At 42.4% G+C, this 7,749-nt stretch overlaps 1 protein-coding gene across 1 annotated transcript in view; it reads right to left on the reverse strand.

Moving 5' to 3' along the window:
- Window positions 1-7,120, reverse strand: part of AFF1 (ALF transcription elongation factor 1) — a 247,651-nt gene extending 240,531 nt beyond the window's left edge. The window contains exon 1 of the mRNA XM_053217150.1: window positions 6,972-7,120. The gene's annotated coding sequence lies outside the window, so the exon portion shown is untranslated. The remainder of the gene's footprint in view (window positions 1-6,971) is intronic.
- Between the last annotated feature and the right edge of the window lie 629 nt (window positions 7,121-7,749).

Genomic DNA, 7,749 nt, shown 5'->3' on the forward strand with positions numbered 1-7,749 from the left:
ATTAATCCTGACTTGATTACAGTGTCCCCAATGCTCATATTATTAGGTTTCTGACTTTGCATTGGCTCCTGCTGTTCTAGTCACTGCAGGAAGTCGAAGAGTAGGATTGACTTCTGGAGTCTCCCTAGGAAGTCATTTAGTTCTGTACATTTGGCTAGCATTAGATTAACCTTGTATCCTCTATAAGTAAAGTCAGAGTGTTGACACTGGTGCTCCCTTACCCATTGAGATGGGGTCCTGGCTGCAGGTCTGTACTGAAGCCTTCCTGATTTCCCATTACCACCAAGGCTAATTGGTCCAAGGAGAGAATACTGAATCAGATTCTCTCCCTATTTGGTATTAGGACTGAAAGAAAGGCAGTCTCCATTTGCTTCAAACTATCACTTCCAACTCAAGAGGGGCAGCTGTATTCCATCTTGTGCTTTGAGGAACAGAGAAATCAGTTTGCAGGGAGAAGGAGCAAATGCAGAAGAGAAAGCAGACAATGAGATGGAGTGGAGTGTTCCTGGCTTTCTACTTCTTTTTATTTTTAAAATTTTTTAACCTTTATTCATTTTTGAGAGGCAGAGAGAGAGAGAGGGCACAAGTGAGGGAGGAGCAGAGAGGGAGGGAGACACAGAATCCTAAGCAGGCTCCAGGCTCTGAGCTGTCAGTACAGAGCCTGACACAGGGCTTGAACCCACAAACCGTAAGATCATGACCTGAGCTGAAGTTGGACGCTTAACCAACCGAGTCACCTAGGAGACCCCCCTGATTAAAAAAAAAATTTTTTTTTAACATGTATTTATTTTTGAGAGGCAGAGACAGAGCACAAGCGGTGGAGGGGCAGAGAGAGAGGGTTGGCTTTCTACTTCTTGATTTCAGCTCCTGTCTGAGGGCTGGCTGCATTCCTTGCCCTTGTGTCTTGTGAGATAAGCAAGTCTCCTCATTTTAAATCCTCCTATTTATTTAAACTAGTTCCCTGGAAGTTCTGCTATTTTTAACTACATCATCTTAATTTAAGGAGATATGACCAATCCTTCTGGAGTAGGGCTATGAAACCTGAGGGCTTGTGTCTCAGAGTCTCTTTTTCTCCCCCTTATCACCAGGTTTTATTTATTGTATACCTTGTGGGGAATCTGGTATGCTTGGGTAGGAAATCTGAGGTGTTGTATGCAAGAACAGGTAGAAGGGTGTGTGTCCAGTTCATGCAGAGACTAGTAAGATGTTTCACTTCTTCTGTGTGATGTAAAGTAAGCATTGATAAATATTTGAACAGATAAGCATTATATACCTTGTAAACCTGAGTCTGATAAAAAAAATAAATCTTAAAGTAATTGTTAATAGCTGTTGTGTCACACTGAGATAAAAACTTGGTGATTATCTGTAATTGTTGCACCTGTGGTCACTGTGTTGGGGTATCAAACTTACATTTATGAGCTGACTTCCCTTTATGCAACCAGTTTGCTCTAAGTGGGACAATTCTAGTGCTGACACAGGACTTTGAGAAGTCCTGAGGAGTCTCAAACAGCTTGGGATCTCAATAAGCACTTTTGCTCAGAATCTTTGCATTGACTGTGTCACCTTTAAATTTTTTTATTTGAGAGAGAGAGAGAGAGAGAGAGAAAGAGAAAATGTGAGTGGGGGTGGGGGGCAGAGGGAGGGAGAGAGAGCATGTTCCATGCTCAGCATGGAGCCAACATGGGGCTTGATCTCATGACCCTGGGATCATGACCTAAGCTGAAATCAAGAGCCAGATGCTCAACTGACTGAGCCACCAGGCATCCTGATTATGTCACCTCTAACCATGCATTGGCCTCCTGGTCAACTTTCATCACTTCTCAACCCAACTCCTTATATATATGGTGTTACTTTGGACAAATTAGAACTACAGTTCCCAGAATCCCCTTCCTTGTGTGATTTGCATTAGAGTTGGAAAAAAAAAAAAAAGAAACTAACATGCGATTTGGTAGGTAGTAGAGAAAGAGCAGCCATGCTCTGGAAAAAACACACAGAGAGGTTTGCCCATCTCAGTTGTGCCCACTCTCTACCACACTGGTGGCACGTTCCATATGTTCTTGCTCCCTCCTACCCCATACCAGACTCTTTTGTCAAGTGCAGGCCCTGTTGACCAGAAGTGACTCCAGGCTGGGCTGTTCCACTCTGATAGCTGAAGCACCTGGATTCCCAGATGAATTTGCAAGCTTCATGTTGCCCACCTCTGCCAGCACTAAAGGAAGGCTGGCCAGTGATTTTTCCCTGATCCTTCAACTTCTACTTTTCACTTGATTTCCTCACTTCTTCAATAATAGTAGGTAGTAACTGTATCTTGTTTGCTATCCCAGAAGTCATAGCTTCTAGCACATAATGAATCCTCAATAAACATCTACTAAATGATCTTTAGTTTACAGAAAGAAGGAAAGAAAGAAAGAAACTACTTGTTTCATTGAACTGGCCTAGATGCCAGATGGTGGAGATTCTCTTCACAATTTTGGCTAAGAGGAAAAGGTGCTTTCCAATCTCTGATTACTTACTTCTTAAAATAATTCCACAAGGCATATTCCTTAAAAAAAAAAAAAAAAAGAGAGAAATGAAAGTAGCTTGCTTAAGATTCTGCAGCAAAAGAGGAAGTAAACCCAAATTAGAACTTGTAGTTATGCTTTCCCTAACTTACAACTGAAGTCTGCTTAGCAACTCATTAAGTTTTATCTTCCTTACTTTATCAAACCCACTTTTGTTCACCATCACCTCTCTGCCCCTTGCCTGTACATACATGTATGCTTATCCAAACACCACTAGGAAAAAATTATGGAAGTCCTTGTTGAAAGTATGGCTCTCCAAAGGGAATACATTCAAGTCAACCTAATGGGTATTTATAGAGCATCTACATGTAAGAAAATTTGCACTGCAGGCCAAGTATGGATGAATAGAGGACCAATGTGTTGCAGTGTTCCTACTAGAGAGACTTTATAAAAATTCTTTGATGTGGAACCATTGTTGGTTATTACTTAATTCCTATTCTCAGTACCTTGTCTTTTTCTCATTCCTTTAGTTGAGTTCTTGGGGTTGTGGTTTCCTCATGAACATACACCCAAAGTAGCTTCATGAGATTCAGCAGAAGTAGGTCCTCCAGGCCACAGCCCATCTAAGAGAACATTTTGTTATTCCTTAGGTGGGTGGTTCTTAAAATTCAGGAGTAAACCTTCACTTGGGAAGTCTCTTTAAAATGCAGAATCCCAGGGGCGCCTGGATGGCTTGGTCGGTTAAGCATCCGACTTCAGCTCAGGTCATGATCTCACGGTCCATGAGTTCGAGCCCCGCGTTGGGCTCTGTGCTGACAGCTCAGAGCCTAGAGCCTGTTTCAGATTCTGTGTCTCCCTCTCTCTGTGCCCCTCCCCTGTTCATGCTCTGTCGCTCTCTGTCTCAAAAATAAATAAACGTTAAAAAAATTAAAAAAAAAATAAAATGCAGAATCCTGGACTTCCTTCTTCATCCTCCCCCAACCAACTCTGTCCCTGCAGATTAAAATTCAGGATATCTATGGACTTTGTATTTTTCACAAGACTCTGGGGACTCATCTGATGCAATGGTCTTTAGGCCAGTTTTGGAGAAATGTCCAAAAACACCTGAAAGAGAATCATTTGGGCACTTATTTTTTAACAGCTGATTCTTGATCCCTCTGAATTAGAATTCTGGAGGCAGGACCTGGGAATATGCATTTTAAATTCATCTCCTACTTAAAAAACATTTTTTTTAATGTTTATTTTTGAAAGAGAGAGAAAGAGAGAGAGAGCAAGTGGGGGAGAGGCAGAGAGAGAGGGAGACACAGAATCTGAAGCTATCAGCACAGAGCCTGATGTAGGTTTGAACCGTTTGAACTGTTCGATTGTGACCTGAGCCAAAGTGAAATGCTCAACTGACTGAGCCACCCAAGCACTTGATTGTTATGAATCCACAGACCCCTTTGAGAAGAATTAGTAGATTTCCTACTTTGAATTTGAAGCCCAGTTCAGACACAAAGTCTTCTGGAGAGAGAAACAGAAAAAAAAAGGGGAAAGCTTTGCTAATAAACATTGATTTTAGAATCACTCCTTCCTAACTGTTCGAATCTGTTCCCAGCTTATCGCTGTTCTGAGCCTTTTCTGGAAAATGTCTGGGTTTGCAAGGTCAAGCAGCCTTCATACCCCTTGAGGTGGTAAGGACTCTTCTAATGGGCCCATCTGAGGGAGCCCTGTTTGCAGACTAAATGTATAAAGGCCCATCAAACAGTAATGGGAACTGCAGAGGACTTAGGGGGTGTTGGGAACTGTCTTCCTGAACAATGGGGCCATGGTCATTCTGGGGCTAACTTCAGGTCACCTGTCTGCTTCTCTACGCCATCCCATCCCGACATTCCCAGCTACTGAGCCCCAAAGGTAAGTGCAGAGTGATAACTGCTGGGAGGGGCTGTGTGAAGCCAGAAAAGCCAATGTGTGAGAGCACTGGAGAGACAAAAGGCGTGGTACTTCAGAGGTGGCTCAATTAGTTAAGCCTCCAACTCTTGATTTTGGCTCAGGTCATGATCTCACTGTTCATGAGATCAAGCCCTTGTCAGGCTCCACCCTGACCGCAGGGAGCCTGCTTGGGATTCTCTCTCTGCCCCTTCCCCCGTGCTCTCTCTCTCACTCACCAATTAATAAACTTTAAAAATAACAGTTAAAAAAAACAAAACAAAACATGGTACTTTTGTCTCTTCCTGACCCTACACTCCCTTTTATCCTCATTCTTTCCTCCTTTTCCATCCGTCATCTTCCCTACAAACTGGACTGGTTAGTAAATCGAGAAGGCTTTCTTCAGCCACCCCTGCTGCCCCCACTTTGTGGAGGACTGTGTCTGGTAAGGCACTACCTTCTCTCACCAGCCTGCCATAACCAGCGCCAGCACTTGGTCAACTTTACTGTAGTAAAACCTACTCCAAGGACTGAAAGGTGACATTTGCTGGGCACCAGGCAAGTGCCAAGTGCCAAGGACTGACAATACTACCAGAAAAGTGCTTAGGGCAGTGGCTGGCTTGTTTAGTAAGTTATAGCTATTACTCACCATTGTTTTGCTATTTATTTCTCAAAGTGACCCTGGAAAGTGGGTCCTGACTACTGGTCTGCTCCTCTTTGCAGATGAAAAAACTGAGGCCCAGAGGAAAGTAAGTGATGTACTTCTGATCACATAGCTAGAGAGAGGTGGAACCAGAATTTTTACCCAATCTAGAGATGGCTCCAAAATCCATACTTTTTCAACTGCCATCATTAAGATCTCAGTCTGAAGTCTTATATTCAAAACAAATATAGGAAAACTTAAAAAAAAAAAAGCTGTTAGTTCTAGAGATATATACACATATTTAATTTTTTGTGAAATTAAAGTGACTTATAAATGAATTTTAAAAAGTTACTTAGGGGTTGCCTGGGTGGCTCAGTCAGCTGAGTGTCCAACTCTGGATTTTAGTTCAGGTCATGATCTCATGTTTTGTGTGATTGAGCCTCACATTGGGCTCTGCTGGCTGTGAGGAGCCTGCTTGGGTTCTCTCTCTCTCTCTCTCTCTCTCTCTCTCTCTCTCTCTCTCATGCTGTCTCTCTTAAACTTTAAAAAAAGTCACTCAGTGTTTACAGGGAAAGTGACAAAATTAAACAAGATTGGAAATCTGTTGATAAGCAGCTAACATTGGGTGATGGGTAGATGGAGATTCAGTGTATGAATCTCTTTGCTTTTGTATAGATTTGAAATTTTCTTCATTGAAGAGTTAAAAACCGAAGTCACTTCACATCCATCCAAAATATGATGATTATGTACAGTAGCGGAATAGCTACAGGCCCTAAATTCGTAGTTGATAAACTTCACATTTTGTGAGGATTGTTCTGTTTGTTTTTTTTTTTACATTTATTATTTTTAAGAAACAGAGTGAGACAAAGCGTGAGCAGGGCAGGGGCAGAGAGAGGAGACACAGAATCTGAAGTAGGCTCCAGGCTCTGAGCAAGTGGTCAGCACAGAGCCTGATGCGGGGCTCAAACACACGAACTGTGAGATCATGACCTGAGCCGAAGTCGGACGCTCAACTGACTGAGCCACCCAGGCGCCCCGTGGATTGTGTGGTTTTTTGAAGATTTTGAATACTAAATTTTTGGTTTTTAAACTCTTAAAATAATGACAATTTATATTTGTTGTATAATAATTAGGGCAAGGCAACTAATGGTCATGACAGTCCTATGGTGAAAGTAGAATTATCTCCATCTTATAGATGAAAAACTGAGGCACTGAGGTAACTTCCTGGCTAGAGGGCTACTAGATGAAGTGGAAGGGGATTTTGAACTCAGGAAGTATGTCTCAGGTCCACACATATTATGTGGCTCGGCTTGAGGGCACCATCTTTTTTTTTTTTTTTTTAAGTTTTTAAATGTTTATTTTTGAGAGAGAGACAGAGACAGAGCAAAAGCAGGGGAGGGGCGGGGGGGTGGGGGGAGACAGAATCTGAAGCAGGCTCCAGGCTCTGAGCTGTCAGCACAGAGCCCAACATGGGGCTCCAATCATGAACCATGAGATCATGACCTGAGCCAAAGTTGGATGCTCAACCGACTGACCCACCCAGGTGCCCTTGAGGGCACCATCTTTTTTTTTTTTTTTTTAAATTTTTTTAATGTTTATTTATTTTTGAGACAGAGAGAGACAGAGCATGAACGGGGGAGGGTCAGAGAGAGGGAGACACAGAATCTGAAACAGGCTCCAGGCTCCGAGCTGTCAGCACAGAGCCCGACGCGGGGCTCAAACTCACGGACCGCGAGATCATGACCTGAGCTGAAGTCGGCTGCCCAACCAACTGAGCCACCCAGGCGCCCCGAAGGCACCATCTTTAAGAAAATATTCATCTTAAGTATCAGTTAGGAATGATTTTGACACAAATTACAGAAAACCATAGTAATTGTAGCTTAAGTGACTTAAGCAAAAAAGAGCATTAATATTCTCACCTAATGAGATTGGAACAAGGCACTCCAGGTTCAATGCCACCACTCAGGCTGCCTCCATGGCTCTAGGTGCTTTCTGTCCTTACGCTTAGCCACCGCTACCTGATGCCTTCCCATCATCACAATTAGCTTCTCACTGGTACAAGACAGTGGCCTCATACAACTTTTCAACACACTTGTAAGATAGGAAGAAAGGTCAGGGAAATGCTAGTGAATTCTTAAGTGTGTGTCTCTACTCAGCAGGAAGCAAAATATTTCCCAGGGGCTCTCAGTAGACTTCCCCTTATGTCTCATTGGCCAGAACTTTGTCCATGGCTCCAAGTAATAAGAAGAACTGGGAAATTGACTGTCTAGTAAAGAAGGATAAAATTACTAGCATTGACTTACATAAGTCATTCATGAGCCCAAGGACACATTAAATCACTGGACAAGTTGGATTATCATTATTTATTATTATTTAAAGATATGTAGATCTTCATTTAAAGTTTTTTAGGAACACAGGGGAGAGATTTATACCAAATAACACAGAAAAATTTCTTGAATAAACCTTTTAACATCTCTCTGTCCCAAAGTCCCATTTCATATATCACTGCCCTAACCTCATCCTGTCTCTCCAAATGAGTGAACACTTTTGAAATTCTCCTCACTATACCCTCTTTCCACTTCTTTTTCCTCCTAACTCCTCATTTCCAGATCTTTCCTTCTATGTCTCCTTATCTCCTTCTTATGTAAGAGTAATCTAGCCTCTAGAAATTACCTATTGGAGTAACAAATTACTCCC

The sequence above is a fragment of the Acinonyx jubatus genome, chromosome B1 (genome assembly GCF_027475565.1).
Source record: "Acinonyx jubatus isolate Ajub_Pintada_27869175 chromosome B1, VMU_Ajub_asm_v1.0, whole genome shotgun sequence".
In the NCBI taxonomy this organism is placed as follows: Eukaryota; Metazoa; Chordata; class Mammalia; order Carnivora; family Felidae; genus Acinonyx; species Acinonyx jubatus.